The sequence below is a fragment of the Glycine max genome, chromosome 18 (genome assembly GCF_000004515.6).
Source record: "Glycine max cultivar Williams 82 chromosome 18, Glycine_max_v4.0, whole genome shotgun sequence".
Classification (NCBI taxonomy): domain Eukaryota; kingdom Viridiplantae; phylum Streptophyta; class Magnoliopsida; order Fabales; family Fabaceae; genus Glycine; species Glycine max.
In genome coordinates this window covers 37,368,601-37,379,857 of record NC_038254.2, presented here as the reverse complement: position 1 = coordinate 37,379,857, position 11,257 = coordinate 37,368,601, and the positions used below count along the sequence as shown (strand labels likewise).

Here is an 11,257-nt window from a genome sequence, read left to right as displayed (position 1 = left end):
GGAAGTTTTCTCAAAGAAGCTTCTCAAGGAAGTTTTCTCAAAGAAGCTTCTCAAGGAAGTTTTCTCAAGAAAGCTACGTCAGTTGAACAAACCCTCAGCTGTCATCAACAGAAAACAAAACTTAGCTGATGTCAGCATAAAAATAGCAATGACTAACATTGACGAAAACCTAGCCTATTTGAACAAAAAAATATCCATAAAATGGCTTGGCAAAAACCCTAGCTTGATGTCGACCAAAAAACCTAGCATATGTCAGCCAAAAAATGGCCTTGGCATCAACCAAAAATAGCCTTGACCATTGTCGACTAAAAAACATCATCAACTGATAAGTTCTATCCTATTTTATTGTGTACTTTTTTACTCTTAATGTATTTTGTGCCCAGTCCAACCATTTGAATGATGTGAGAAAAGACTGTGACTGGAAAGTCATGATTTTATTTGGAATTGAAATTGGATGGTTGATGTGTTATGACCTAGGGATTTGTTTTTATATTAATTTTATAAGAGGCTTGCTTTATATGTATCAAGATTTTATGATTTATCTTTCTATGGATATGTGGTAAGTTGTAAAATTCAGAATATTTTTTCCAAGAAATTGGGGTCAAGAAGAAATTATGTCTCCTTAACCATGAACTATGAAATTGGGATAGAATACCTCTTTTATTATATGAGATTGATGTTTTGGGTATTTCATGAGTCATAATGGTTTAAATAATATAAATGTTCTCAAACTCTATTTGAATCATATTTAATGAAAAATATAACTTTTTTTATTTTTAGAGATTGTTTATTCTAGTCGATAAAAAATCAAGTTTTAATTTCAAATCAATCAAATGAAATTTTGTTCATTTAAATAGTGGATAAATGGAAAGTTCTAGGCATTGAGACAAGTTGTTGTGGTAACGATACTCTACATACATTTTTAATTATTTGTATACGTACACTTGCCTAGAGGTCAACTCCAACTTGTTCAAACTCATTCAAGTATGGGTTGGGTCATGGGTGTTAATTTTTAAACCCATGAACCAAACCCATAGGCCCATTGATGTGACATGTCTTTAAAATTACTATTGTTGTTTATATGCTTACATATTTTTTATATTTAAAAGTTCCAATATTAGTGATAACACATTCACTAACTTGTTCAGACTTCAAAGTCTTTCATGAGATACTAAGTTCCCATTCTCTCTCTCACTCTCTACACTTAGCATCAGATTAAGGTTTCCAATTCTTTCTATTGCCCTCCACACATTGACTATAGGACATCCCCTCCATAACGTATTTCAATTTCTTCGAATGTCATTGTTGACTTATTGAGATTAAGTACTTAATTGTTAAGCAATATCACCATAACACTTTCATGATGCGCCAGCTAAGTGACTAGCTTCAAGGTGATTTTTCATAATTTGTTAACTAGAATTTAATTAACCTTAATTGTTTTAATTAAAGCTAACTAATAATAGATTACTCCCTCCGTCTCAAAACAAGCTAAACAGGTATTTTATTTTCAAGATCCTTGTGATGAAAGATGGTTAGTGGTTCTACATGGAAAAACAATTAATGTTAATTTAGCCTAAAAAGATTAAATTTGTACTTCTGAGTTCGAGGATAGTGGGAAGCGTCTTGAAAATTTGAAAAAGGGGAACGAGAGGTCAACATTGTGTTAAGCATAGAGGTGGGTCTATGTCTTCGGTGGTGCATACAGGATATTAGGAAGGGAGGCAGATTCATGAAGGTGTACCATGGGTCAGTAACTTTGCGGATTTATTTTACTTTTGCATTTGTTTGAACTCATTAAGGCTTGGTGCTATGGCACTTCTTCGGTCTATTGCCCATCCAATTATTAATATATTTGATCTTTTTTCTAAAAGCATTGAGGTGAGACACTACAAGGTTCTAGGATTCGAAAAACTCATCTTTAATTGATTTAGGTGAGTTTTAACTATTAGAAATTGTAATTTAGTTTTTAAATATAGATTGGTGATTTCACAAATCCCATGAAATTATATTTTAAAATTTCTAATAGACACGTTGTCACTTAACTAACGATAGGAATCTATAATAATTTTTTAATATATCAGGAAACTAGAGGTCATCATTAATTCATTTATTGATTTTATTTGTCTACCATTAATATTTTAAGAATATAAGTAAAAAAAGTTGATTAATGTTACATTAAAAAGATAAAATGACAATTATTTTGAATTTTTTTTTCTCTTACATGACAATTATAATGGAATGGGGAGGAGTAGAATATAATAAAAGATAGAAGATTAAAGTCTCTTGCAAGATGAATATTGAAACTTTAATTAATCCTAATGAAACAAATTTGGATCCAAAAACCTAATGGGCCAATGGGGCCCGGCCCAAAACTCCAAGATGTAGGGTTACAATACAAGAAATGTAAACACTCTCCCTTGGTCCTCATTCATGCGCAGCCACTTCTAGAGTTTTAGGAGAGATAAGAGAGCTTTTATCTCTTGCCTTGTGTTCTCTCTCTAACTTCATGGTCATCCTACGTCAAGTTCTCACCTTTACAACTCAAATCTTGTCCCTTGGACCTCAAATTCAATGAGGAAGCTCTAGCAGACAAGGGTTTTTCATCAATCCATTTTGTTTTGCATTTTCTTGAACTCTGGAAGACTTCAAATCTCTCAAGGTATTGAGAGTTCCTATTTTCTTTAATGTCAGTTTTGGTTTGGGAGGTTATCCTCCACGAGTATGGGCTGTTAGATTTGGTTTGAGTAGGATTAGATTGAATTTTAAAATGAAATCCAAAATCTGATTTTATTCAAAACAGATGGGTTTATTAAATTTTAATTTGTTCGAATTTTGGTTTATTTGATTTTTAGTTTTTTGCTTGATTTATTCATAAAGTTATTTGATAAAATCAGTTTATGAACATTCCTAAGAAATTCGATAAAGTAAAGACATCAAATGTACAAATAAGTCTATTAACTAGTAACGTATGCTTTTGTTGACAAATCTACAGTGTTAAACATTCATAGATTGATATGTATAGTACATTCATTTGCCTATGATTCTTTAATGGACATTCCCTCCTACTTAATTTTTTTAGTTTTAGGTAAAAGTTTATTTAGAAAGAAAATTAATTTTGAGTTGCATAAAAAATTCCTTGTTGCTTTTGGTAGGGATAAAAGATCTTCATATATTGTGCTATTTACTTTTGAATGATGAGTAGATATGGTTGCACATTATACATAAATTAGGTTAGTCTTTTTTAATGAATTCAATTACTTCTATCGATACCTATATTATATTTATTAGGTTAGAAATATGTAGACACAAAATAACATAACACCATGACATAAACTTTTGCAGTTTCCAATAGAAATTCACATAATTGGAAGGAATTATAGAATATATATATACTCTCTCTGTCTCATATATGAGCAAAAATAATTACTTCCCATAAATTAAGAAAGTTAGTTGAAATCATTTAATTTTACTAATCTCAAGTAGAAAGGTTATTCTTAAAATGTCCTCCATTCAAACCTGATTCTCTGTACACTATATTCCATCCAATATCTACATATATTGTTAGGGATGAGTCGAGCCTAATGGTTAGTGTTTTATATGCATACCTTGGAAAATTGCACTTTTCTTAATTTGGTTTTTGTTCTTTCTTGCAATATTATCACACTCAATTTATCAGGTATTTCTTTATTTTTGAAGTGGAGTCTACATATATTGCTAGGGATGAGTCACCAGATTCTTTGTACACTAAATCTTTGTACACTAAAAATAAAGGAGTCACCAGATTCTTTGTACACTATATTCCATCCAATATCTACATATATTGTTAGGGATGAGTCGAGCCTAATGGTTAGTGTTTTATATGCATACCTTGGAAAATTGCACTTTTCTTAATTTGGTTTTTGTTCTTTCTTGCAATATCATCACACTCAATTTATCAGGTATTTCTTTATTTTTGAAGTGGCATCTCCAATCATCACACCGTGAAAAAGGTATGTATGCCTTCAACACCCCAATCCCAACCAATAGGGAAGATGAGATCATTGCTATAGCCCGTTAGAAAACAAGTATGATGGTTATATTTGAATGTGACACATCTTAAAAGGTACGTGTGTGACACTTTTTTTAAACTACATGATGGGAAAGAATAAGAAATTTCTTGTCAGTTATTTTTATAATTATCGGATGATTGATAGTAGGCCTTTTATGAAACAAGTGCATAAATTGAATGTATGCTTAATATCTATGAACAAACACAATATGGATGGAGATGAAAGTTAATGATTCTATCTTGAATCATTCACAAAGTTCCTTCCTTATGGAATGACTTTAAAAAGTTTGAAACATCTAAAAGATCAAACCGATTTCTCTTGAACATCTGAGGTAATAAAATGATACCAAAGGTACATATGTTCAACAAATGGTTTGAGTAATGGAGGAAGGTACATTGAATAAGTTCTCTAAGAGTAGGAAGTGGGATTTTGATATTCTTGTAGTTTCGCATGCAACCATAGTAAAATTGCATTTACGACTTCATTAAATATTGGATTGAGTTGGAATTTTGTGAGCCAATTCAGGATACATAATTCTTAAATCTAAATCTTTGGTTTGTTTATTGGTTGCTTGTGGTGAGAGATATTTAGTTTGTACTATCTACAATTTTTTTATACTTTCATCTTCTTGATTCTCTATTTCTATGTTTGTTGTTGTTTTAGTTGTTTAACCAATACTCACTTTTATCTAAAACCATGTGATTTTCAGAATCATGGGATTTGGTTGTTTTGTTAAAAAAGGTGAGAGATATTTTGTTCATTAAGTTGTATGATTAATTGATGAACGTGATTTGTGCACTAACTTGAGTATGTTTAATCTAAAACCATTTGGTTCATATATATTTTTAAAATGATGGGTGATTATGTGAAATTCTCAAAATTATTTAAAGATTGTATCCTTTCATGAGATTTTGTGTCCACTCATTTGAAGTGAAAGTATGAATAGATGCGCAACAAACATGAGATGTGACTCTTCACCAAGAGTCATGAGATGGGACTCTTCACCAAGGGCCTTGAGTGCAGAAAATCACCAGATTCTTTGTAACTGTGCCCCTTCTTTTCTTCCCTTATGCATATAGAGAAATAAGGAAACTATCATCGCTAGTTGTTTTCTTTGGTATTCCTTAACTTTTGTGGAGTCATCACCTCCAATTTCAACTAACATAATAGATAAATTTTGCTCGTGCATGTGTGCACGCATACCATGTCGAAGCATAGGTTGATGACGAAAGATATTATAAAAATACATACCTTTCATTCACAAACAAACATATTGCTAAATCCTACAAGATCATATTGTAGTTTGATTTTTGAACAATCATGTCATTTAATTATGCTAGTATCAGAAATAAGTAAAACATATTAACAAATGGTAAAGATTTGGTTTATAAGCTAATAATTTGTTCAACAATGACAAAATTTTGTTATATTTAATTTCTAAGTCAATGTATCTAGTCTATTGATTCTCTTTTCAAGATCCAATACTCCTCCAATAAACTGCCTTGATTCATTTATCTCATTTCCATCTTTATAATCTTCCTCCAAAGCCTCCATCAGTGGTTCAACGGTGTCTTGGGAAAGATTTCCAAATAAAATAGTTTTCAAAGGAGAAATTTCAGGTGGAAACACCAACATCATTGCATAGACTACTATTTCACTGAGTAATATTCTTTGCAAAATCACGATGATGATCCAGTATTGACTGCTTCCACCATCCTGCATAATGTGTGGTGACATGTCCCTCAAAAAAGCCATGCAGGAAAATAGAAATTCCAGTCAGATATGGGTATGTAGTAATTTTTCCATGCAATGCCTTTGGTTCCAAAGAATGTAGCCACACAATCTAAAACTTCTTGATGCATTCTAAATTGCATAGCCACTCTTTATGTGATAGGTACTTTTGTGTAATACATTTGTGTGACAACTAGCATTGAAACTCTCATGCATATAGCAAAAAAAAAACTATTTTTATTTATCGAACATATTGAACATAAGGGTGCTAAGGAAAGTAGTCCCTAGGTGAATCCAGGGCAAAACTCCTACCCTCAATTTTCAAGGGATTAAGCTTGTGCCACCCACATAGCATAGGTTTTTCATGGTTGATCAACCTAGGCTGTGGTTGCAAATTTGAGAATCTCTCCAATAACAAAATATGAACCAAGTAGTAAAAGGGTGACCAAAGAGTTACCTCTTATCATTAGCCAAACTAACTATTTTTTTCTTCAACAGACCTAAATCATTTTGTATGTTGGCTTAAAATATTGGTCGCAAAGCTGATTATCTACATCAAGGAAAACAAACTTGCTCACCAAGCCATTGGGAGAGAAATCAATTTCTGCCAACCAAGTTGCAAGGAATGTTTCATGTTCCATTTCATTCCCACTATCGACGAATATTCACCCTGGCTAATGTATAAACCCCATCCTTTTTATTCCTTGTAGTGTGTTTTCCCATTGTATGTATCAATTTCTTCTCCACTTTTATCATTTCCTAGCTTTGAAATGGGGTGAAGACGGGATCATGAACTATTGGAAAATTCTCCAACACCATCACATCCTCCAAGGTGTTTTTTTCTCACCTTAGGGTAACAAAAAGGTATTTGTCTCAGGACACCACTTCTCAACAACCCCAAAACACATGTTTTCATTTTTTACTATGAAGCACTTGGGTTGAAAACATGTGTTTTGGGTTGCCGAGAAGTTGTGTCCTTAGACAAATACCTTTTTGTGCTCCTAGGGTGAGAAAAATGTCACCTTGGAGAATGTGATCGTGTTGGAGGGTTTTGCAACTGTTTGCGATCCTGTCTTGACCCCATTTCAAAGCTAGGAAATGATGAAGGTGGAGAAGAAATTGATACATAGAACAGGACAACAACAATATCCAAGGAGTAAAAAGAGTGGGGTTTATATAAACATTAGCATGGATGGATTTTTGTCAATAGTGGGAGTGAAATTGAGCATGAAACATCCCTTGCAACTTGCTTGGCAATGATTGGCTTCTCTCATAGTGGCTTGGTGAGAAAGTTTGTTTTCCTTATTGTTGTTCATCTTGCTGGAGAGAATCAGCTTTGTGACCAACAGTTTTATACAACATGTAAAATGATTTTGGTCTATCGAAGAAAACAATAGTTTGTTTGACTTGTAATGAAGAATTTGAATTGTAGTTAACTCTTTGGTCACCCTTTTACTACTTGGTCCAAACTTGGGTGTGGGAGAGATTAACAAATTAGCAACCATAGCCTAGGCTGATTACCAATGAAGAACCTATGCTATTTAGGTGGAACAAGCTTAATCAATTGAAAATTGACGGTGTGAGATTTTCCCTAGACTCTACTAGGGGCAATTTTCCTTGGCACCCTTAATCATGTTCAATTAGTTGGTAAGTTTAGGTCTTTTAATCCAAAAAAGGTAACTTGGTTACCATGGGAGAGTAATTTGGATAAATGAAAATAGTTTTGGTTGTTATATGCATGAGTATTTCGATGCTTGTTTGCAACAATGTATTATAAAAAAGTACCTACCACATAGAGAGTGGCTATGCAATTTGCAATGCATCAAGAAGCTATTGCATTGAAAAATTACTGCATATCGAAAATTACTTTAAAAAATTGCAAACAATATTACTTGCAAACAATATTATCATGGATGCTGATGTTACACCTGAATTTTCTCCTTTGAAAACTGTTCAATTTGGAAATCCTTCTCAAGACACTGTTGACCCAAGAGATGGAGGCTTTGGAGGAAGACTATCGAGATGGAAATGGGAAAAATGAATCAAGGCAATTTATTGAGGGGTTAATGGATATTGAATAGAGAATCAATAGACTGGAGACAGTGACTAAGAAATTATAAAGATAGCAAAATTTGGTCACTATTGAACAAATTATTCTTATAAACCAAATCTTTAGCATTTGTTAATATGTTTTACTTATTTCTTATACTAGCAAAATTACATGTATGAATGTTCAGCCTAAAAAGAAAATATGACATGATCTTGTAATTTTTAATGCCTTGGGTACATTAATGCCTTGGTTGCATAAGATATAAGTCTCAAAGTTCATAAATGGAGAGAGCCACACGCTCAAAATAAGCAAACTAACCATGAATGCATAAACAAATATTCAAATAAATAATACCACTATTATGTGTAGTGGAGCCTAACCGAACTTCCTTAGATTATAATTTTGCTCTTAGATTATAATTTTGTTCTTAGGAACTTACAATGTCATTACCTCGGTGAAATTTAGTTGCAACTGGCAATCCTAGTTACGTAATGGATATTCAACTCTAACTTCTTAAGCTCTAAGATTACCTTCAAAAGTGATATGAAGATTTAAGTTTATATTAGTCTAACCCATTCATTTTGGACACTACACTTTTCGTTTAGTGAAATTTAGCTGTATGTGTTGGCTTTTTATGAACTCCAATTCTATTGTCTCTGACCTCACATTTTCCCTTTGTACCTAATACAGTCTCAACTAATTAACATTAACCTTATATTACTGTTGGGACTGATCACTGATTCTCTGTTCTAAACAGATGAAAAGAATATTCTGCAAAGAGAACTGAGAGTAGCACCGGTAATTATATTTAAACTCATGTCATCTCGTTACCCTAAAGAATGCACCCCAGATTTACTCTTCCTCGGCAGGTACTGCAGTAATCTTATTCTTTGGATTCTCATAGCATCTCAATCCTCCAACACCAGTAGAGTAGAAACTTCCTGTACAATTTACAGAATAACAACGTCAATAGTGAGGGAATACTTACAATAATGGGGAACAAAAAGAAACAGAACATAGACAACGTCAATGTAAAAATCCTCATATTATGAATTATCATCATCTTGAAGGGGAGGGAGGAAATGATCCAATCTGGGATCACTTGGAACAAATACTTGCCAAAATGCTGAGGATTGTGATATGCTGGAACAAAATGAAACTCACCTCGTGGGAAAGAAGCAAGTGACTTGCCACAAAAACCTTTAAGCAATATAATTTACTTTACTTGTGATATGCTGGAACAAACAGAACATTGAATACAAACCAACAATAGCAGGGGAAGATAAAATTTACTTTACTTGTTTGGTGAACAATATATAAAATTTGGTCAAGTGAGACAGCAATATAAATACTAAGTACCAACTAATACAATATCTATGCCTTTTTATATAGCTTTGCATTAAAAAAAGTAATAGAAAATAATATGTATAAATACTAGGAGTATATTTTATTATTATTATTAAATCATAAATTATGATAAATATTAATTTTTTAATTTTAATAATAGATATTTTTAATAGGAAATAATAAATATTTTAAAAGCTATATAAAAAGGGATTTCTAATTAATTGACAACTTAAAAAGAAGTGTAGGTTAAATTTATATATGCATTGCTTTTATCCTCCTCCATGATGTAAATCAAGTTCAATGAATCAATGCAACAATTTGTAATACTATTAATTAAGAAATAATATTAAAATAAAAAACTTGGAATGCATGGGCCAGCCCAACCGTTTCAATGTTGGAATGCAAAGATGATGAAGCTTCACTTTAAAATTTTACTCGGGACCAACATGTTATATTTTGATGCATAAATTTACCCTTATAAAAGTATTCACTCTTGAACAAGAGAATATTAGGAACTACTCACTCTCTATCATGATAAGCTACATAACGTCTCCTGTATCAAGTATGTCACACTAATTTATTTTTAAGTTTTTTATTTCTCCCTATTGTTTAAAATTAGTCTATCTCAATTTAAATTTGAATTTTGAATTTTAAAATTTGATACATTATATCAATTTGATAGACATACAGATCATATGTATTTATTTAAATAATTTGTTGACAATGTGGTCATAGCTAATAAATTGCAGAGCTAAAAACTTCTAACTAAATGCTTCGGTGTAACATAAATTGGAAAATCAAAATATTGATACTTACTGGGTATAGTTCAAAATCAGCAGCTGGCCCAATGTTTAATATGTTCAGAGCCTCACCTTTTGCCAGGTCGTACTATTTAACACTTGTCAAGAACTCATTGATGCTCTCTCTTGTTTGAACAGAGGCAGCAGTGTCAACCAAATAATCATAAACCTGCTAGATATACAGAACATTCATCTACCAATAAAACTTACAAGTATTCCCATTTATTAGAAAAACCACACCTAACCTTGTATTCAGACTGTGCTACTTTGGCAATAACTCTTGTTGGATCCTTTGAAGCTCCTTTAGCTCGTAAGAAATCAAGGACCTCAAAATTTGTGAGTGCACCAGCATTGCCCTCTAAGCTGTGACAAAGCTATTAAACATCAATCATATCCCAATATAAAAGAGAAATTTCAATTGAAATTAGTGTATTAATTTTGAAAACAAACAAAAATGGTAGAAACATACATTTTCATCTGTAAGACACCAGAGTGAGAGAAAAGGTAGTTACAAAACAAGAGAGTGTCTCCTTTGCTTCTGCAATAAAGCCAGCCCAGTACAGAAACAGACAATCACAGAATGAAATTCCCAGTTTTCACAAAATATAACAAATCACACTGTTAATACAACTTAAACACACATAATTGGGTTGGGGTGGACATCAAAAGCAAAAAAAATTGAGTTGGGTGTGTTTTACCCTACAAAGAAAAATAGCAATGTTAAAAAATTAGAACAATACATTTAATTTGAGCAACCAAACAAGAATAAAATAGTGAAGACAGAAACTAGTTGTGAAGCTTCTGGCGGTTTGAATTGTGGGTCCAAAGAATCTTCTAGTTTAGCCTTGGAAAAACTGGAATCATCAATAGGGTTTGCATTGTTAGGCTGAGTTAATCCAGCCACTGCCTTCATTCATATGATTATCAATGTTTACTCCTGCTGCACTCACTTCCTGACCTTCTGGTTTCTGATTCTTGACATCAAGAAAAATTAGATGCTGGATTACAATCAGCATCCCTATAATTTAAGTGTGAAATAACTACTATCTTCCATTCATTTCCATAAATTATCATGAAATTCATCTCTCTCTATTCCTTTTAATACATGTTAAAATCAAAAGATAAAGACTAAACCAGCCTATAAGATTTAAAAGCTAAATTCACTAGAAATTACCCTTACCTTTCGTTAAGTTATCATGTATTAGTCATGAGAGTGAACACTAAATAAAAACGATTGCAAGAAAATAGAAATTCCCGTTAGATATGGGTATGTAGTAATT

General features: G+C 32.2%; 1 pseudogene; it reads right to left on the bottom strand.

Moving 5' to 3' along the window:
* Nucleotides 1-8,682: 8,682 nt before the first annotated feature.
* Nucleotides 8,683-10,454, bottom strand: LOC100783268 (uncharacterized; annotated as a pseudogene).
* Between the last annotated feature and the right edge of the window lie 803 nt (nucleotides 10,455-11,257).